Source organism: Bombyx mori, chromosome 15 (genome assembly GCF_030269925.1).
Source record: "Bombyx mori chromosome 15, ASM3026992v2".
Lineage (NCBI taxonomy): Eukaryota > Metazoa > Arthropoda > Insecta > Lepidoptera > Bombycidae > Bombyx > Bombyx mori.
The window spans coordinates 18,352,315-18,375,507 of NC_085121.1; the positions used below are offsets into that span (position 1 = coordinate 18,352,315).

General features: G+C 41.1%; 1 protein-coding gene across 2 annotated transcripts in view; it reads right to left on the reverse strand.

Moving 5' to 3' along the window:
* The window catches only part of LOC101740130 (GATA-binding factor A), a 60,752-nt gene extending 56,813 nt beyond the window's left edge, over nucleotides 1-3,939 (reverse strand). For both annotated transcript variants that reach the window (XM_012688906.4, XM_038015865.2), the window contains exon 1: nucleotides 3,806-3,939. The gene's annotated coding sequence lies outside the window, so the exon portion shown is untranslated. The remainder of the gene's footprint in view (nucleotides 1-3,805) is intronic.
* Nucleotides 3,940-23,193: the final 19,254 nt, after the last annotated feature.

Here is a 23,193-nt window from a genome sequence, read left to right on the forward strand (position 1 = left end):
AGTGTAATTGAAGTGTTTCCTTGAGAAGTTTTACTTAATACATATGTAATCTGACAGATATTATTTATACTATAGTAAACTAAATTTTAGCATTAATCATATAAGATGTTGACTATCTGTCTGTTTGTTTGTTCAGATACATCTTTTCTTGAATAGCTAAACCTATTCTGACGAGACTTCCATCGACAGGTGGAGGTTTGTCATATTTTTTAGGTTTTTTTAATTCTACTCCGGTAAATAATGCATACTAATAGAAACAAGAAAATGTGAATACTGCTTGATGATGATACTGCGGCTTAGCTCACAGAATCACAGAACTGAATGTGACGCATATTCGTAGGGTTGCACGTTTGAGACGGAGCACGTGCCTACTACTAATATTTTACATCCGAATGGTTAGTTATGTGGGCCAGACAGCGACGGCTTTCCGGACTGCCTGTTCTTCCCACAGCGCGGACAATTCAATAAACTGTTCGCGGGACGCGGGTGACCAGCAGAGCCGTTAGTGTAGTAAAGTCAACAAGAACACTAAATCAGTTCGGAGTTAAGTAGCGGTACCTGCGCTGCGCCACACGGAAGCGACACGGCGCCGACACGACACGTTTATTGCATCGCTCCGGCTCCGACCCAGGTACATTTTATGGCCCCGTACTCAAATGCCTTACCGATGTTTTTATTGATTTAAAGGGAATTTAATCGACCACTGGAAGTGACACACGCTGAGCTTGTACACGTCACGTCACGAATATTCCTCACTAGTATGGAGCTCACTCCTTCACCTCATGTTCAAGATAATATGTGAGCGCGCACCGCTTCTAAAAGTTCTTGTTTTGCGTTTGAGTTTAGAAGGTGATAGAGACGTGTCCGCGGTGCATGCGACCGGCTAGTCATTCGAACCTGCGACTGTACCGCACAAAACATATTATTTCTATGTTGTCACGTTTGCCGTGATTGTATAATTTATATTTTGAAGATTCAATTGCTACAATAAAAATTAATGAAATATATATTGTAGTAAAGCTACATGCTCTATTTTTTATTTCTTACTTGGGTCGACGAGCTCACAGCCCACCTGGTGTTAAGTAGTTACTGGAGCCCATAGACATCTACGACGTAAATGCGCTACCCACCTTGAGATATAAGTTCTAAGGTCTGAAGTATAATTACAACGGCTGCCCCACCCTTCAAACCGAAACGCATTACTGCTTCACGGCAGAAATAGGCAGGGCAGTGGTACCTACCCGTGCGGACTCACAAGAGGTCTTACCACCAGTAAACGCATTAGCACAGCAGCCCGCCCAACGACGGATAGAAGTAGCAGGTGTGCGACGCCGGCCGCCTCCGTATCTTCCAAACATTATCATGTATCTGATAGCAACATGAGCAGATCCACACAATCAAATTAATTTCAAAACATAATTTTTAAATTACCAAACGACATTTTTTATAATGTTCTGTCTACATCGTGTCATCAAACAAGAATTCAGCTATTTGGCAGTGGAATGCAAAATATTCTCTATCCCGCTTAGACATCTCTACATTGGTTAGAGTAGGCAAGACAATAGAATATCCAAAGTACACTTTGAATGTCTTTTGTTTTACTTATCGTGTCCTTTTTGTGTTTTGTCTGTGCATAGCGAGCACGAGCGAGAAGTAAATACCTACGCAAGACAATGGCCCGGGCTCCGTGGCGCCTCCGAGACCGACCCTACAGCGACGTCGCGCCCTCCACTACTACATGTCTGCTCTGAATGTGTCACAGACTTACAATTTACACTTCACTTTATTATTATCATGTAAGTTAGAACTTCAGTTGCTCTAGATCAGCAGGTGGGTCACTCGGTATGAAGTGGTTACCGAAGCGAATAAACATTACAACGTGAGTGCTGCTACTCATCCTCATTTTAGTCCAACGACTAGCCGCGCTGGAGGCCTTAGCGATTATTATTCAAGTACCTAATAATTAACGATGCAAGCTGGCTGATCGTCCGTGGAAACATTTCTTTCGGCTTGACCGACGGCCTTTTGCTGGAAGTTTACTGGTGGTAGGACCTTTTGTGAGTCCGCACTGGTAAGTACCTACCACCGCCCTGCCCATTTCTGCCGTGAAGCAGCATTGCGTTTCGGTTTGAAGGGTGGCGCGGCCGTTGTAACTATACTGAGACCCTTAAAACTTAAATCTCAAGGTGGGTGATGCATTTACCTACGTTGTAGATGTCTATGGGCTTCAGTAACCACTCTAAGATCAGGTGGGCTGCGAGCCCGTCCACCCATCTAAGCAATAAAGAAAAACGTTGTTGAAGGAGGAAGCATATACGTCACAATAATCTTGATCGACTCCACATCTCTGATTAAAGCAGCGACTGAAATAGACACGACTGTTGTGCGTGTAGCGGTCGACGCCTCGCAGGCCGAGTGTGTGGATTCAAAACCGAGAAAGGCATTTCGAAGAAATTTAATAAATCTGCTTCCGTAATTAACTTCTTCTGCTTTCAAATTTGTACTTTCATACATGTGTTAAGCAAACTATATTCATTATACGCAGGCCGCGCCTTCTCCGCGACGAGGGAACGGAAGACAGAGGATCCAGCGCGCCCTTAATCATACTTGAACTAATGTGAAATATCAACTGCAACCCACAGACTCATGTTATTCTTCACGACTAGGTACTTACTGCTCTCAAATCATCTCTACTCTACAATTGACGTATTTGAGTATTTTTAATTTAGAATTAGGTAAATATTAATGTTTATTTATTTAAATCTATGCAAGGATTGCAATGTTTTTAGAGTTTCACGACTCTTAGACATGAGTAGGGAAAAGATTTATGTCTTATTTTATTTATCAGTTAGTCCGATCATTTTATAATAATAATTTATATTAGTCAATATGTGTTTGAGGTGGATTCCGTTTGTATTATATATTATTTAGACAGATTTAATTATCATAACTGCATCTGCATCTAATCCCATATTAAGATAAATACAGAAGCTCAATTATCAATTGGTGGTGATCGAACAGGTCGCAATTCTGTGCTCGTTACAAATTAAAATCACACTTCTTCTAGTCTGCCAAAGTCTATTTTCATTTTATTGCGTTCATTAGGTACGTGGAAAAAGAGAACTTTTCTTATTCTTGTTGTAGTCATTTTTTAGATATTTACCAAAAGAGCTTACTTAGCTTATGTTAAATATAAGAAATAGTAACAAATGCAGATAATACAGTTGAGTTTGAGTCATCGATTATACCTATGGGTCGGTGAGTTGCGCTGGAATGTGCCTACACCACGAGGTACTTACGCGACACCGCTGCACCGCGACATCTCATTGTACTCTGATGTAATAGAACAGGATAGGATAATAACAATCATTTTGTTGCACAATATTTTAACTGCGAAGAGTGCGGGGGGTCCCAAGTAGCACTTACTGGGACAAAATCGTTAACAATCTCGAATTATTTAGAACCAGAGCACCAGCTAAATGCTTAGGCGTCTTGTTAATTTCGATGCATATGTCGTCATTCAGCCGCGACCAAATGGTACTGAATTTGAAATTTGGAGACAACGACTGCATAAGTAAATTGAATAAATTTGATTAAATCGCGATGGAGAGATAAAGAACACTTAAGAATCCAGTCGCGTCGTTATTAAAGCACATCATCTTTATGTTGATGTACAGAGACACCGATATGAACGGATACAAAACTGGATCTTATCTAGCCTCGTCCAGTGTGTTACCGAGAATTACGAAACTGAGAAAGAGATATGAGATGCATCGATCCAAGATGACCGAGATAGATAACTTACTTGAAACAGACTGGCCGGTCGTTATCGCGAACGTTTATCACAGAGTCACAGTCACAGATATCACTGGTCAGGAGATAACGATCTCGCGATAGAGACGTGCGTTGGTAGCGGCGCGCGCGGCAGCACTACCGAGCGACGGTGCAACCTCCACCGTCGGGACCCCGCCCCGGGACTCCGCCCCCCCAGCCCCGCCTCTGATCGGCCGGTTGAGGGTAAAGAAAGTTCTTTTTCGTAAACCGAAGGAAGTTCACGGAAGCGCGTCGAGGCACGTGTGCAGGGCGGGGCCCGGGCGGCGGCGGCGACGGTTCTTTATGGAGCGGGCCGGTAATCGATCGCCGCCCCGCACTCGCTCCTCGCTCTCTAATTAATTGCCTCCACAACTGCCAGAACTAACGCTAATTGAACATTTACTATCGATCGGCCTTTGTTATTGAAACTATATCCGAACGAACCTACTCCGACATTCACTTACAATTACACCGACTAAATTAATAATGTTATTATTTTCAGTGACAACGTTTGTTTATACCTAATTAACAAATACTTTTTAAGAATATTAATGGATAGTATAATTTTATAAATACTTTCTCAGATTTTCAAGCGTTGGAGATTAAGGAGGTTAAGGGCCAATTGTTTCTTTTAATTCTATTTCGGGCTTCTTCACTATTCGTTGTTAGAGTACGGCGGCATGTCGACTACTGCACAGCTCTCGTGGTCGCAGGCAAAAATCTGAATTTCATTCGCGAAGCAACTGCTCTTGAGTTGTTAGGTCTCCTTCGAAGACGCTCGGGCATCTGTTAGCAAATCCCACCCCTCCTGGCTGAGCCTTTACTCGCCCACCTGTCCTGGTGAAACTGGAAAGGATTCAGGGCCACCAGTAATCCTTCAATCATAAAAAAAGTTCATTTTCTTTTTATTTATTTATAAGGCCCACAATACACATTGCAAGTTAAAAAAGATATACAATAAAGAACAACAGGTAAAAATCTGTCTTGTAATATAAGCCATGGCTCATCCATGAATATACTGTCCATAGTATGTTGTTATTTTATTTTATGCCGGTACTTTCTTTCTTTTTGCGTGATGAGAAGGAGCCGATCTATCTACATCGACTTGTGTATCGGATGCACAGGTGCAGCAGGTTTTATTGGTTAGATGGGTTGAGTAGCTCACGGTCCACCTGAGATATAAATTCTAAGATTTCAGTTTTTACAGTACAATGGCTGCCGCGCCCTTCAAACCGCATTGCAATGCATTACTGTTTCACGGCAGAAATAGGCGGGGTGGTGGTACCTACCGACTTATAAGACGCTCTGCCACCAGTAATAAAAAAATTGCGGGTTTTATTTACATTACACGATATACCTAATTACTTGATCGTGGAAGTTCTTCGTGAACATTTGTTAAGAAAGTATTTCATTAGGAAAATTGGTAGCCGATTCGAACACCGTTACATCGCTCGATACGAATGTACCGGACCTCTCATCCTTTAGGCCACGACGACCTCAGAATTGACTTGACATGGGATTTCATGCTGATTGATATTCGTATGATTTTATGTTAATACGCGGATACAACGACTATAAATTCTCATAGCTCCCAAACTCACAAGTGTCACTATTTTCGAAAATGTTTGTTTCTTCCGCAGAGGTTTTAAGTTGGAAAATATAGTAATATGAGATCTCAGTTTCAAAGATATAATAAGTTTGAATTTCGATTTGATTTATTTTTCCACCTTCTTCCACCTGTCCGTTGAAAGGCCCGTCTCTCTCGGCAGCGAGCCGCCGTCGGACAGAGAGACCAGGGGAGCTCCGGGAGCACCGGGGCAGAGCGCCGCGCCCCTCGCCCGCCCCGCGTTGTACGTGACTCAAGGAGCACTGTATTGTATTTTTGTTGTTGTAGGTAATACTTCCGTGTACAATAATAAATATACGAAACGAATACTTTTACAAGATAAGATAAGAAACAAGAGCATCTAGGGTCTGTGCTAAGAGTCATAAAGATTTTTTAGTATTTCAAAACTAAAATAACTATCTATAGCTGTTCGAAGTGCACTGTGCGACGGATATGTGGTATAGCTTAGCTTTTTCTTTTATGGCTTAGGTGGGTGGACGAGCTCACAGCCCACCTGGTGTTGACTGGTTACTGGAGCCCATAGACATTTACAACGTAAATGCGCCACCTTGAGATATAAGTTCTAAGGTCTTAGTATAGTTACAACGGCTGCCCTACCCTTCAAGCCGAAACACATTAATGCTTCACGGCAGAAATAGACAGGGCGGTAGTACCTACCCGTGCGGACTCACAAGAGGTCCTGCCGCCAGTAATTACGCAAATTAAAGTTTACGAGTTTGATTTTTATTACACGATGTTATTCCTTTACCGTGGAAGTCAATCGAGAACATTTGTTGAGTACGTATTTCTTTACAAAAATTTGTACCCGCCTGGGATTCGAACACCGATGCATCGCTCAACAAGAATGCACCGGACGTCTTATCCGTTAGGCCACGACGACTTCAAATAGCTTCCATACTGTGCCCCTCTTATCTCATGATTGGAGAGGTTACAAAAGTGATCCTCACCTTATCTAAAGGCATAACGAGGAGTGTAGGATTGTATGAAACTAGGCTAAATATATATTTATTACATAGATGGATGAACTAGCTTATGACCCATCTGGAGCTAAGTGATTACTAGAAACCATACCAATCACAGCGAGCATGCCACCCTCCACCATGACGCATAAGGGTCATGTGCCGGACCAGCCAGAGTTGCGCTTCCCTGTAGTCTGTACCTACAGTACCTACGCGCTACGAGCACTTGGATTTTAATCATGATTTGAGTCGCCGTCTTTGTCTAATATTAACTTAGGTAACTTCATTAAAATTATTTACAATCATCACTGCCTAAACTTATTACGCATTAATTAAAATATCATTAATTATATATTATTAAAATAAAGAACAAAACAATGGAATTTATAAAAAAAAAAAACAATTTAAAATGTAGGTTGGTGCTGGTTTGCTATCATCCTCTATGCCACAAGCCCCCAGCGATTAAGGTTTCACAGTGAGAAATCTCCTCATGTTAAGAATGACTGCTTTCAGCAATGGGCACATAATGCTGCTAGACAACGAAAGCTTCTTAAAGTCGAAACTTTTCGCTATCAAACCGTGCACCGACACAACTCAACATGCGACATGGGGGAAGTCTCCTCGCGCAGCTCTAAAAAAAATTTTTTTTATTGCCCTTGTAGGCAGACGAGCATACGGCCCACCTGATGGTGAGTGGTTACCGTCGCCCGTGGACTTCAACAAAGCCAGGGGCAGAGCCAAGCCGCGCTTTAATTATCTGTCCTTCAACTAACACTGCTCGACGCGCAGAGCGATCTGTTATCACAATATCAGACTTACTGGCGGCAATAGATCTGATCCGTGATAATAAATCGGTCCCAGCAGAGTGTAACATGAGCACTTTCAAGAAGTGGTCGTGGTTGCTATTGTTAAGGTAACCGAAGATACACCGAAGATGACAAGGACCACTTGTCACAGGAAGCTGTCGGTCGATAAACGTAGCCTTTTGTGTTTTCATGTAAGTACTTACCGTTTCCACGCTAGTGCCGGTGATATAACGAGAACAACCAGATCCAATGGACTCTCCCGGACGGTGGCACGTGCGAAAGATACATATATTATACCTATAGTCCCGCTAGTTTTTAGTCACGGTAATTTTATCTATAATTGCAAAGACGAAGCCTTCATTTTCCCCAAAAATATTACTGATACGTACCCAGGCCGCTGATGGAATGATCTAGATGAGGTCCTGTGAGAATCCGGTCGATCATACCGCGCTGCTCCGTGCTCCGTGCTCAGTGCAATGCGATCCGCAACACTCAACATCTCTAGCTCACGTCAATTCTCGTTAGCCAAGAGTTAATGGAATACCTACACCCCAAAGCTGCATATCTTCAGGTTAAGTAGATACTTACCATTTAACATTTCATTACGGATGAACGTGGAAGATGTATTCTGTATGCAGTGAGCCATCGCGAAATTTTCTGTTCAGTGCTGATAAATCGCTTACTATAAAGCATCCATAAGGCGACCGAAGAATCGATCTTTTAATTTTTGTTTCATATCCTCATGTTCAATATTCAAAGTTTTGAACATTTCAAGGTACTTATTAGGTATCCGTTTTGCAGAGATATGTGAGAACCACACTCTGGGCTATAGGTACATATGGACGCACAATGGTATCATTAGTCTTAGGTACTAAAATGATCGGTTTAATTAACGTTTCAATTATCCTTCTACTGCATGAGGTCGCTAAGCGACGAATGCGAGCTCATCCAAGCTTAAATAAAGTCCGAGTCTCAGCAGACACGCTGGTGGCGCGGCGGAGCATTAGCATGTTTCTAATTTTATTTGACACATCAATATTCTTGTGCTTTTGAACTATGTGTGATGCCGCTGACTTAAATGTGTCATGTCATAAATATGCAGCAGGTACATATTTAATAAGTGTTTATGTATACGAGGAGGGATCGATATTTAATATGAGTGTCTCAAGTATACGAGGAGAGATAAAAAAATAGTGAGAACGACATACTCCTTGGTAAGAAAAAAAAAATCGATTCTGTTTTGTTTTTTCTGAACGTAGTCATTTGTTTGCCTCCTGTCGGAATGTGTTCTCGAAAATGGAGAAAAACAAAGTGGGAGCCGTTATTAAATACCTGTGTTTAAAAAAGTTAACGACGCAAGAGATTCATTGCGATTTGGAGGCAACCTTAGGAGAGTCTGCTCCGCCATATTTCCACTGTCGCTAGGTGGGCTCCTTAATTTCGAGTAGGGAGAACGAGCACGGAAGTTGAACATCGTCGCGGCCGTCCATCGACTTCAGTCAACCAAGAAAATGATGCGAAAGTCGAGAAAATTGAATTGGGATATGGAATTATTCAATCCATATTGAAATAATCTTTGAATATGAGAAAAGTCTTCGCAGGATGGGTGCCGAGAATGTTAACCGACAGTCAGAAACAAAATCGACTTGACATTTCGAAGATATTGTTGGATAAGTTTCAAGAAGATTCTGAAATTTTTTGTCTCGTTTCGTAACAATGGACGAAACATGGTTCCATCATTTTGATCCCGAGACAAAACAGCAATCTTCGTAGTGGAAACGGCCATCATCACCGACCTCGAGGAAGTTTCGTGTTGTCGCATCGGCTGGCAAGATTATGGCCTCAATATTTTGGGACTCAGATGGGATATTGTTGATTGATTATCTGGAGCGTGGAACCACTATTACAGGCCAATATTATGCTTCTTTAATTTCCAAGTCGAAGAATGCCATCAAAGAGAAAAGGAGAGGGAAACTTCGAAGGGGCGTGCTGTTTCATCACGACAATGCACCCGCGCACAGGTCGGCAGTTGCAATGGTTGCCATTCAGCAAGCTGGCTTCGAATTGGTTGACCACCCCCCTTATTCACCAGATCTGGCGCCTAGCGATTTTTTATCTGTTACCCAAATTTAAAGAATACTTAAGGCGAAACAGGTACAAAGACGATAACGATAACAAACTTTTTTTTTTGAAGTGAAACTTCATTATCGGCGTTGGAAAAAAATTTACCGTCACGTTTTTCGGTTACGCGTCACATTTTTCCGTTACGCGCCATCTGTTTTGTATTCATGTCTATGATAATAAAATCCTTTTGTTTAAACTTTATCTAATTTAACTTTTTTGTATTCATGTCTATGATAATAAAATCCTTTTGTTTAAACTTTATCTAATTTAACTTTATTTAACCAATTTCTAGAAAGTTGCATGTAGATCATTTTTCGAAAAATAAGGCCATAAATAAGTTTCACTTCTTACGTGAGTACACTAGTACACGCACACATTTTTTTTTTTTTTTTTAAGGTGATTGAAGCCTTGGAAGAGCGCTGGATTTGGTGTAAGAGACTCGGAGACTAGACTAGACTAGAAAAAGAAATTATTAAGTTATCAATAGTCATTATATTCTATCTCATTCTCACTACTTTTTGATCCTCCTAGTAGTTACAACGGCTGCTCCATCTTTCAAACCGAAACGCATTACTGCTTTACGGCAGAAAAGAGCAGGTACCTACCCGCGCGAACTTACAAAATGTCTTACCACCAATAAGAAGTATTAAACGATATCTTCCTCACGAACGAGGTTTCCCAAACCAAGTCACTAGTTGTTATGCAAATGCGATTTTTTTTAAAAAGCTATGTCCTTAGTCTTTTATTACCGTGTTCTTGGGAAAGGAACCTATATTTTGTCATCTACTTTAAGGTCGAACTAATTATTTAGATATATATCAAATCAATTGTGAGAGCAGTAGTCCAAGTGTGGTGTGATCTGCGCCTAATAGAATGCATGCCGTTGACTAGGTATGGTGAACTTTGTCAAGGACTCTCGATTATCTAGAGAACGGTTTGATCTTGGATTACAAATTACTCTAATGCTGAACGTCGTTCTAGATAGACCTCGATCTATACCGGTGCCTTCGGAGATCTCCGGAGCACCCTTTGGAGCTTGGCCACCATGAAAGGTAAATATTTCTTCGAGCGCCCAGGAACGATGCTCTGAAAATATTGAGAACGCATCGCTTCTTTGCGTCAGATACATGCAGGGCAGTGGTACCTACCTACTCGTTCGGACCCGATAGGCTTATCCATGAAGACCGAGCCAGTAAACCTACTTCATTTTCGTTGTTCATGGAAATTAAAAGCAAGTTTTTAGTCTTCTGTCGTGGATATAATCTGCATTCCTCAATCCGACCTCTCGAATACATAAAGTGTTGGTGGTCACAGAAGCTTGCGTTGAACTGTTTTTAATTATTCAACTTATCATTAAAGTTACTATATTTTTATTGGTGTGAAACCAATGATCAGTAAGGAAATAAACGAGCGAGATGTAGATTTAGATTAAGATATTTAATTAAATCTTTCGATAACGAAATTAGAAGAGATTTTTTTCCGATTATAAAGTGTTAAGTGTTTAATTTTGCAAATAGAAGTACCTCCAGTGAACTATGGATCTGTTCGCAAAGCAGCCATGTGTCGAGCAGAGGTCCGAGTAGACAAGGCAGGGCTGCCATTGTGTTGTGATCCAGAACTAGAATCAAGCTCGAAAGAAATATTTTTTTATATAAAAAATCATTTGATTTTCAGGAAGCTCTTTACATTGAGATAAATAAGTAATGATCATGTTATTTTCATTTTATTAATTCCAACCGTTGTGAAACGGCGGGGGACTCGTGTAATAAAAATCAAACCGCAAAATTTTAATTTGCGTAATCACTGGTGGTAGGACCTCTTGGGAGTCCGCACGGGTGAGTACCACCACCCCGCCTATTTCCGCCGTGAAGCAGTAATGCGTTTCGGTTCGAAGGGTGGGGTAGCCGTTGTAACTATACTGAGATCATAGAACTTATATCTCGAGGTGGGTGGCGCATTTACGTTGTAGATGTCTATGGGCTCCAGTAACCACTTAACACCAGGTGGGCTGTGAGCTCGTCCATCCATCAATAAAAATAAAAAAAACCTACCTAGTATTTAAGAAAAATTTAATAAAAAAGTAAAGTTTTAAATTTCGTATCGATAAATTTAATTAACTCTTATATGATACCGATACCGGAGAGCAATAAAATGACTTGTAGTGTAGTAGAGCACGTTTATCCAGAGTTTCAGTTGCATAACAACAAACAGCTTAGACAATAGTTGTGTATCGAGAATACGGACATCACCGCTCTTGCTAGGGCCAGTGCTAGCAACACTTCGGCTTGAGCCCCCGTGAGCTCACCTACACGTCAAGGCGAAGCTGAAATAGCCTCTCAAGGCTATCAGCGTAGGCAGGAAAAAAACGGACATCACTAGGAACGCGCGAGCCGGCGGAACCTCCCGGGCCCGGCCCATGGCGCCTGAGACCAGGTCTACTCATCTCTCATGCGGATAGAGGCGAGCACGCTTCGAGCTCCTGTAGCCCGCTATGTGTAACATTTCTTTCAAAATAATATTGGACTTTATTGTGTCATTAAGATGCGAAGTACCTGCAGTGAGCCACTTGTCTGTCTGTATTTTTCGGAGCAGTCAGAATTAAGAATTTGTTTTGATAGACACATGTATCACAAGGTCCGCATGCAAAATATAACCTTTATCATTAATTTTAAATTTCGCATTAACATTAATTAACTCGTCAAAGAAAGCCGCCCTGCTATTTAACGGACTCAGTGTATATATTATAAGTATGTGTGTAAGTGACGTAACGTACCCAATGAGTTCGGGAACTACGAGGGCGGCACTGAACATTTCGGGAATTAACGAAGTGACACAACATTACTATTTAAAAATGTATTTATTGTTTTTCGAAGTATTTTCCGCGAAATTTGACACATTTTTCCATACGATGGAACCAATCATTGAAGCAACCATTCCATTCGGAAGTTGGGGTCTCCAAAATGGCCGTTTTGTAGGCGTCCACAGCTTCTTCAGGTGATGAAAATCTCTGTCCACGCAATTTATTCTTTATTTTAGGGAAAGTATAAAAATCATTAGGGCTTAGGTCGGGGCTGTACGGCGGATGGTCTAATAATTCTATGTTTTCTTGCTCTAAAAACTCTTTTGTTCTGTGCGCGGTGTGAGAACTCGCATTGTCGTGATGGAGGATGATGCGGCGGTTGCAGTTCTCTTTACGGAGTTCAGAAACGACCTGTGGCAAACAAATGCTAGCATACCATTCTGCATTAACCGTTCTTTGTCCCTCAAGAGGAATAATCGTAACATGGCCGGTTTTGGAGACAAACGTGGCCACCATTTTTTTTGCAACACTCCGTGAACGAACAATTTTTGTTGACTTTAACTCATTTTCGAACAGCCAAACTCGTGGCTGGTTTTTTGTTTCGGGTTCGTACGCATATATCCAGGATTCGTCACCTGATACAATGTTGTATACAGCATTTGAGGATCCTGCGTGGAATCTTTCGAGAGTTCTAAGGCACCAAGTAACGCGAGCCGCTTTTTGCTCTTCACAGAGCGAATGCGGTATCCATCGGGAAAACAACTTTTTTACACCTAATTGTTCATGCAAGATTATTTGTATTTGACTTATGCGAATGTCTAAAGTTGCCTGAATTTCGCGGTATGTCACATGTCGATCTTCCTCGATCAGCTTACGCACAGCATCAACGTTTTCTTGGGTGACTGCAGTTTTGGACGACCTTGACGGGGATCATCACTGAGCTTGACACGTCCACGTTGAAACTCAGCAAACCAGCGATAAATTGTACTTTTGGATGGGGCTTCATCACCAAATGCAGAAATTATCCGGTCAACACACTGTTTTTGTGTTAAACCACTTCGAAAGTCATAATAAATCATCGCTCTTGAATTTTCTCGAGTCAATTCCATTTTCTCAACGACTAAACAAGTTTGACAAAACCTCGTGACAAGACCGAGAATCTTTTTTTAAATAAATAAATGGTATTCGATTTTTAAAACCAAGGAGTTTTCAATTAAAAATAATATAAAATATGACAGGAACAGTGGAAATATTCCATTCCCGATACTTTTAGTGCAGTCTAGTATATACATCGTGAGTTGTTCTTGTGGGCTCAGCATCTGATGGGGAAGGTTTACTGCGGATTGAAGTCGATCTTATGTGTAGTACAGTTTGGATCCGGTAAATCTTATTTAAATGTGCTTTGAACTATTGCCGTACTGTAAAATAGGCTAGAGGAAGTAGTGATACTCACCGGGGTCGTAAGTGGTCCGAGTGTAGCCCGCACTCCTCCAGCTTCACAGCTTCATGTGCTTGCTCCCGACCTTATATAGCTCATCTATCTTAATAAAGATATATCACAGCGCTTGGGAAACGGTAAGTGTAACGCAGTTTGTAGGTACATATGTATGTTAGTCTAAAGTTTTTAATGATTTTGGTTATTGACAACTCATCATTTCTTGGTATTAAATTATTCCGCGTGAAAAGAAAAACATCATCTAAATTTTATTACCGGTGGTAGGACCTCTAGTGAGTCCGCGCGGGTGGGTACCACCGCCCTGCCTATTTCTGCCGTGAAGCAGTAATGCGTTTAGGTTTGAAGGGTGGGGCAGCCGTTGTAACTATACTGAGACCTTAGAACTTACATCTCAAGGTGGGTGGCGCATTTACGTTGTGGATGTTTATGGGCTCCAGTAACCACTTAACACCAGGTGGGCTGTGAGCTCGTCCATCCATCTAAGCAATAAAAAAAAAACGCATTGTGTTAATTGCACGTTAGGTAAGTCGAGTCAGACGCCTGTGATGCGGTCCTTTGTCGTCGTTGTTGTCATCGCCGATGTACTATGGAAGAGGAACCCGATCGGCGATGTATTGTGTTCCGACCCAGGGTATCCCGGAACACCAGCGGCATCGCCCGGGCGGCCTGGTAGGGCGGAGACCGGATCGTTGGTCGTCGACTATCGCCTCGACGACCTGTCGGTCGGGCGCCTTGTAGTGTTGACCACGGGAACCCCCTATTCTGACCGGGTTCTCACCTCGGGCGGAGATCGGACGTCGGGTGTAAGAATGCAGGCGAGTCCTTTAGTACGGTATGGCCCTAGGCGCGGGGACCTCGTAGGAGGTTCGAACGCGGCCCGAAAAACAAAAAAAAAACGAAAAAGTCGAGTCAGACAGAATTAGAAATTAGCTTTGTTCTGATGTCGCCGCGGTGGTAGAATGGAAACGGTGTCATCTTGATCTGTTATTATTTATTAATTACAGAGGAATAACATTATAGTTTTTCTTGATTTCTGTATCTACTGTTTTATTTCCCTTAAGTCATAACTACACGATTTTCTGCTTTTTTACACTGTGAATAATACATATCAGTATGTTCACGTCACGATACTTTGTTACTGTCACTCTCCGTAAAAACGCGTAGTGAGCTTTCGGTTACTATATCTTAATTCATTAGTTCTCATTTAGAAGTTAGATCTTTTTTGGAAATGAACACATGATCAAGCAAATGAGGCCTGTAGCGCGACACTTACCGTCAGGCGAGCCCTGTACCTATCCACGAGCGACGGTCGCCATTTATAAAACCAAGTATATCATCTTCATGCTCGATGGTGCTTTGGTCTGCAAAATAAGAAAATGCATAAAAATAAACTTGCTTTTCTTCAACGTACAGACGTATGAACCAGCTCACAGTCTACTAGGTGTTAAGTGTTTACCGAACCCCGTCGATATTACCACATGGAAACCGTCACCTACCTTGAGAAATGAGTTTTGTCTAAGCCTCTATTGTGTAGTGTAACGGCTTTACCCTGAAATACCGAAACACACTACAGCTTCGCGTTAAAAATAGTTGGGGTGTTGAGGCCCACTTGTAAGGGCCCATAAGACGCCCCATCACCAATGAATTTTCTCTATACAGTAAGGTAATAAACTGATTTTTCGTGATGTAAATTATCGATATTTGTATCAGTACACATCCATAGGAACAACATTATCGGATAGAAGAGAGAGAGAGAAAGGCTGATTGTGTAGGGAGTCGAGCGTTCCGAAGGACGCGGCTGCTTTGTACCGATTCTATTCATGATCCGATAAAAAACGAATAAAGGCCTAAACGCAGGAATGTTGTAGATTTTTGTTTTAAGCGCCGGCGCCGGCCGCATTAGTGATCGCCGCGGCACGACATCGGTTACACATTAGTCCTTCGTGTACCGACGCACAGACACCAGACATCACAACTCTAGCACGACCGTAAAGAAAATTCGGCCTTAACTCTGCACGATATGGTTAAGTTTATTTTGTCACGATATGGAATTGATTACTCTTCGCGTTTACTCACGTCAATTGATACATGACGCAAAACGTCGATAATCCATTCGACGTTAACGTAAACTTCACTTAATACTATTCAGAATAAGATTGATTTTTGCTTCTGCAATTATAGTCTGAAGCGGATGGAGCATTACGAGTCTCCCGCCCACTTATCAAGCGGTCAATTTAGCCGGTCGCGTGTACGTGCAATATATCAATAGCGGGTGCCGTCAGTCTGGTCGCTGTCGCCGACTGCCTCTCCTCATCCGCCGAGACAACGCCAACACAACGTCAGCCACGTCGAACCCAGTGGCATAGCTAGTTAATACACAAATACAGAACGAAAGATTTGAAAATATACTTAAAATCAAATGTCAGAATAAAGGCGAAGCAAATAACGACATTAAGGTATCATCGTGGAAGGGCCTGTTCTGTAGTGACCGTGGTCTAATAAGTAAGACGTCTGATGTAGGTGCTCGTATCGTCTTGATGGTACCTACGGATGGGCTAATGGAATGTAGTAACAGTAGCTAGCCGTGGCCAGGGTCGCATCAACATGGACGTTGGCATGATTCAACTAACTCAAAACACGACGCGGGTAACAGTAGATGGTCAGTGCTCTCGAACGCTCGTTGGTGAGTTTGACACGCTTGGTCAACTGTCATGCCATGCCGTCAGTCCAGCTGCAGACTGTACACACACATGCTACACAGGATGCAGATGAGCCGGCAACCATCGCTTTGTGATTCCTTTGAAGTTCGGATACAGTAATGGTGGGCAATAGCTGGGCCGTGCTCGCGACCACGAGCGACACTGGTCGCATAATATGGAACGACCTTATCAAGTGCAGTGAGTGGCTAGCTTCACATTGGAAGCCGAGTTGCCTTTGGAAGGCTGAAGCAGTACCTAAGTATGGATGTAGTTAATGTAGATTTATGATTAAGAAACATAAAAAAAGGTATAAAATTGTATGTAAAATGAACATGTCATATTAAATAAAATTATGCATAGTGGAACTTTGGAAAAATTAGAATTTAACCATACGCTCAACTGATTATTTAACGATAATAGAGTCTAAATTCAAAATTCAAAAAGTAAACAATACGCTTTAATAGCAAACCGAACCAACAATTATTTTCGGATGCCCCGGATCCACTCTCGGTGCTCGTAGGCCGTCGAGCAGCGGTCACCGTCCTCATCGAACTCGTCGATTACGACGAAGAGTTCCACGAGCGAACTAACCCATAGACACAGGCCACTGAGTTTCTCGCCTCTCAGGTTGAGTCCATGAGGTCATCTACCCGCCCGGACGTAGCTGGAACAGCCCCTTAGGCTACCAGCGACTAGGTAGGAAGAAAAAAACAAATAGGTACTTATACTAAGCTACTGATAGCGTGTTAAAAAACCCGAACCAGTGTGAGTAAAACTTACCCCCTGAGGATTCCTAGTGCAGGGTAAGGCTCTTCGTTCAGAACACAACGCAACCAACACGCTTGCGTATCTTAGTAAAATTGTTTGAATCTACGGAAAATACATAGACACATTGGCAGAGAATTAGTGAAGTTGTGTTCTGCAATTTTATTGGATTTTCCTACATATGTGAACTATGTATATCTATATTATGTGTATGTATAAAACAAAGTCGGGCTTATTCGAACACTTATAACTCGAGAACGGCTGGACCGATTTTCATGATTTTAGATTTGTTGTATTTGTCTCCGTGCCGAATAGCAGATTAGTTATTAAAATATTAAAAGATTTACAAAAAAAAAAATGCATTTTCCAATACAAAATGTTCATATGGGTTTTGTAGCTGTCAAACATTTAATGTTCATCCCGTCGATACGGTAAGCTCTCCTCCCCTCAAATTAAATAAACTTTTAAAATAACGGTTTCGAATCAACATAATATGTCCACAATATTCGTCGTCGCCGAGCATCGATGCCACAACACTCGGCAACGACAAGTCGTTTCCTATTTTTGCGACGAGGACACGGCGCCACCCCTCCCATGCGGGGCAGGCGACGAGCGTATGCTCTGCCGTGTCCAAGTCGCAACCACAATGGTGGCACTCTGCCGTCGGCTCGGCTGTGATCCGGTGCAGGAACTCACCGAAGCAACCATGCCCAGTGAGCACCTGCGTGAGCCGGAAAGTGAGGCGTCCTCTGTCACGATTCACCCAATCCACAAGGACCGGGCGAATCGCCTCGACGGTCCTACGACCAGCCGAAGGATCAGCCAGCCGTCTGGACCATGACTCCAGCACGGACCGCCGAGATTGGGCCCTCCGCGCTCTGACCACACTGGGGCTGGGACGCGCCACGTCCCGGGCACGAAGGTCAGCCCGCCACTGATAGTCAGCGGCGAGCGCCTCCGCTTCCAGAACCCAAGGCGGCGTCCCAGCCAGTAAACACGCCGCCTCAAAGGAGATGGTGCGATAACCACGGATGACCCTGACCGCGATGGTGCGTTGCGGCCGTTGCAGCAGCTTCGCCACCCCCGCGGTCAGGGACTGGCCCCACACAGGTGCCCCGTATAGGGCCATTGATCGCACCACCCCCGTATAGAGACGGCGCGTCACCTGGTCAGGCCCCGCGACGTTGGGCAGAAGCCGGCTTAACGCGCCGGCCACCCCCAACAAACGAGGGACCAGGCTCTGAAAGTGAGCACGAAAGGTCCAACGACTGTCCAGAATGAGGCCGAGGTACTTCAACTGCACCCCGACCCCGATACGGACGCCTCCAACCACGATATGGGCATCGACAGGTGGCACTCTCCGGGGCCTGTGGAACCACATGGCCTCGGATTTACTGAGCGCCACGTCGAGGCCCAATCTCCTGATTTTGCCGACGACATGCGCCACCACAGCGGTAGCAAGACGGGCAGACTCGGCAAAACTACCCCCCCCGGGCCACGACCAACGTGTCGTCTGCGTAACAGATTACGCTCAGGCCCGGGAGGAGGGAAACTAAGGAAAACATATCAAGCTACTTAAATATAGAACATATAATTATGTAACTTAATTAAAAAAATCAAATCAATTGCTCTCATTCAATCACTACAGATTATTCTGTCAATCCAGTCAGACTCATTAAATACTTAGTCTGGCCATAAATACTGTTACAATTAAAAATAAACAAAATATTACATTTGAATTTGGAATCTGTCATTTTTATATGATTGCTCATTGAGTTTTCTCATTTTGGCGCCAATACATTGTACAATATTTTGCGATATTAAAATGGAGTGGGGTAATAAAGAGAACCGAATCGCTGTGATTGCATTACACAAGGTAGGCATGGAGCCAAATACAATTTTTAAAACTCTCCATACGCTTGGTATTAGTAAAATGTTTGTGTACCGGGCTATTAATAGGTCCAATGAGACCTCCTCTGTTTGTGACAGAAAAAGATCTGGCCGTCCACGAAGTGTTCGTACGAAAAAGGTGGTCAAAGCAGTAAGGGAAATAATTCGAAGAAATCCTGTCCGAAAGCAAAAGATTTTATCTCGGGAGATGAAGATAGCACCTAGAACCATGTCGCGTATTTTAAAAGATGACTTAGGACTTGCAGCCTATAAGAGACGTACTGGTCATTTCTTAACTGATAATTTAAAAGAGAATAGGGTGGTAAAATCGACACAACTACTGAAGCGGTACGCAAAGGAAGGTCATAGAAAATTTATGTTTACGGATGAGAATTTTTTTACAATTGAGCAACATTTTAACAAACAAAATCACCGTATTTATGCTCAAAGCTCTAAGGAAGCTTCCCAATTAGTCGACAGAGTGCAACGTGGACACTATCCGACTTCAGTAATGGTTTGGTGGGGTATTACCTATGAAGGAGTGACTAAGGCATACTTTTGTGAAAAAGGTATCAAAACATCAGCACAACTGTATCAAGATACCATTCTTGAGAAGGTAGTGAAGCCCCTTAACAACACCATGTTCAATAATCAAGAATGGTCCTTCCAGCAAGACTCGGCGCCAGGTCATAAAGCTCGGTCTACGCAGTCTTGGTTGGAAACGAACGTTTCGGACTTCATCAGAGCTGAAGACTGGCCGTCGTCTAGTCCCGATCTTAATCTGCTGGATTATGATTTATGGTCAGTTTTAGAGAGTACGGCTTGCTCTAAACGCCATGATAATTTGGAGTCCCTAAAACAATCCGTACGATTGGCAGTGAACATTTTTCCCATGGAAAGAGTGCGTGCTTCTATTGATAGCTGGCCTCAACGTTTAAAGGACTGTATTGCAGCCAATGGAGACCACTTCGAATAAGCTTTTTATACTTTAAATTGTTTTATATTTATGTATTAAACTAACACACTGTAAAAGTAATAAATGTTATTTGCTATAGATTTTTTTTTTGTTTTCCTTTGTAACATATTTATGGCCAGACTAAGTATATACACACACACACACACATCTATATATATATATATATATATATGAATTACTGTTCGTTTGTCTCGCTAAAACTCAAAAATGACTAAACCGATTTACCTAACTTTGATCTGTAAATGTTTATGGATGTTCAGGGACGCTTTAAGCGGTGAGAAACAGAAATAATAATTAAAGGTAAATACTAAAAACGACAATTTCATTTTCCACTACAAATAGCCAAAACTAACTGTGAAATATTTGAATTATTTTATTACTTGGTTGTCAAACATATATGGGTACGTCTAGAGTTTGATTCCTAGTTGTAGCGTGTCGATAACTTTGGTCAGCTTATACAGTTCTGTTTCAGAAGTAATAAAAGTGTAAAAGTGTCAGTTAACTGTCAGGGAAAATCTAAAAACTAATAATAAAAAACTGAAAAATAATTATAAAACTCTATCATTAATTTCTTAGTACGCGAAAACTTTATTTACTGTTAAATTGTTTTAAAATGTCAAGGAAAAGAAGACTGGAAGAAGATGGAATTTACTTCTTAATGCTTCTGAGGGTATGGAAAAGCGTTCCTAATTTCGTTACTGTTGGCAAAGATCAAATAGCGAAATGAAGTAGTCCTAGGCTTCATCAGGAATAGCTGCAACATTGGTAGAAGGTGGACGAACTGTACATTCTGCCTTGAAATTACCAGTAGCATGCTTGAATCAACGAAGCACTAGTTGGCAACATCGCCAAAATAAATGTAGGTACGATGGTGAGGTCACGTGGTGCCATGATTATGTTGTCAGGTCATTTTCGTCAGATTCTTTGAATCATTCCCCGATCAATTGTTGCTGACAAACTAAAGGCATTTTTGGAGGCATGTAAAGACACTCCAATTAACGACGTGTTTTTGCAATAAGATTAAACTGCAATTATGTTTTCGAAGCAGTTATTAGATATTGGAAATGGTAAGTAAAGGTCGCAGTTGATTAATGACACTACCAACGGATTATTGTCAGCCTATTCAGTGGTGTGTTTACAGACATAGAACAACAGTTCAGAAACTATAACTAGCAGTTTTTTCGCTACCTATTTGCTGATAGTCTGAGAGGCAGAAGGAAACGAGCAATATTGGCCAAAAACAAAGATGTTGATGATCGCAATGCGACCAACAGAACTTTCTTCCAGGAGAGTTCTTTTCTTACAAATGAGCCGACACAGTTTCAAACCAAGATAACGTAGTCAACTATCCCACAGACCTTTTAAATTTCCTGGATTTGCCTGAACTACCTCCACGCAAATTATAGTCAAAAGTAGGATCAGTTGTGATTATACTGCGTAACATTAATCACCCTCGACTGTGCAATGAACGAGACTACGTCATCGAGGTCGTGTTCATCAAGGGATGCCTTGATCACGCCTATACCGATGATTCCAAGAGATTTGTTTTTTCAGTTTAAGTGTCTACAATTTCCCGTGCGTCCAGTCTTTGCGATGACCATAAATAAATCACAAGACTAGTCGCTGCAAGTTTGCGGAATCAACTTGGAGTTTCCCTGTTTCGCCCATGGGCATTCATACGTCGCGTGTTCTCGAGTCGGAAAACCATCATATTTATATATTTACGCAAAAAAAGACAAAAATATAGTATATCAGAAAGCTTTAGATTGATTAAGTGTAGAGCAGTGTTGCATTTAATAATGTAGGTAAAAAAGTTATATGAAATTTTGACCACATTTATACAAAATATATGTAGGTGATACGAAGTTCACCGGGCTATCTACTATCTAGTATATGTAGATATGTATATGAACATATATACCTAGTCTTGCCATAAATACTGAGACAAAGGAAAAAATATATTTCTATTGCAAATAACATTTATTACTTTTACAGTGTGTTAGTTTAATACATAAATATAAAACAATTTAAAGTATAAAAAGCTTATTCGAAGTGGTCTCCATTGGCTGCAATACAGTCCTTTAAACGTTGAGGCCAGTTATCAATAGAAGCACGCACTCTTTCCATAGGAAAATTTTTCACTGCCAATCATACGGATTGTTTTAGGGACTCATGTAATATTTTGTTTATTTTTAATTGTAACAGTATTTATGGCCAGACTAAGTACATACCTACTATTTCGTAGTAGCTGTAACAACCGCTAGACTAGCCAGTATTCGAAATACAGTACAGTATACAACATCGTTAATAATATATAAATACATAAAAAAGTATAAATATATATACAATATAAATTAAATATATATAAATATATATACAATAAGTATAAATATATATACAATATATCGTAAATATATTTTTAATAACTAACTTTTGGCCGATTTTCATGTATATTTCATATGTTTCAAATACCTTTTGATGGGCTAAAAATTTTCGTTGGTCACTCAGGTACATAGGTTATCTAAAAATAGTTATAAATAGGCATCTACGCATATACCTAATTTAAAGAAGATTCGACAACTTTCTCCAAATATTGTAGATGTCTTATTAAATATTAATTTTATTAACTTACTAGCTGACCCGGCAGACTTCGTAGTGCCTCAATCGATAAATAAAAGACATAAGCTTTTGTATAAAATAAACTTAAAACAAACAAAACGGGGGACTCATCAAAGGGAAAACAAAATTGTTATTTTTATTTAATTCCGAGCATTTAAATATTTATTTACCTTTTAAATCTTCTCTGGACTTCCACAAATAATTCAAGACCAAAATTAGCCAAATCGGTCCAGCCGTTCTCGAGTTTTAGCGAGACTAACGAACAGCAATTCATTTTTATACCTATAGGTATATATATTTATTTGTTAATTATAGTAGTATATTTTGATTTGCAATTTTTTTTTTATCAATGTGACATGTAATCTTATGTGTTTTGAGTAATTAAAGTGTAAGTTTTAAAATTAAAAATTGTATATAAATAATAAAAAAAATATCGAATTCGTGTTTTTTCGATTTTTTGCATTTTCTGAGAAGATTTACTATAGTAACATATTTCTTTTTTCACCATCGGAAAGTAGAGATTTCAACGAACAGAAAACATACCAACTCTTTGAAAAAAGCTGATATTTTGAAGGGTGAATTTTCGATTGAAAATTAGGGTGTCTTTTCGATATTAATTCAAAATAAGATGAAAAAATAAATATTTCTAATCAAATAAA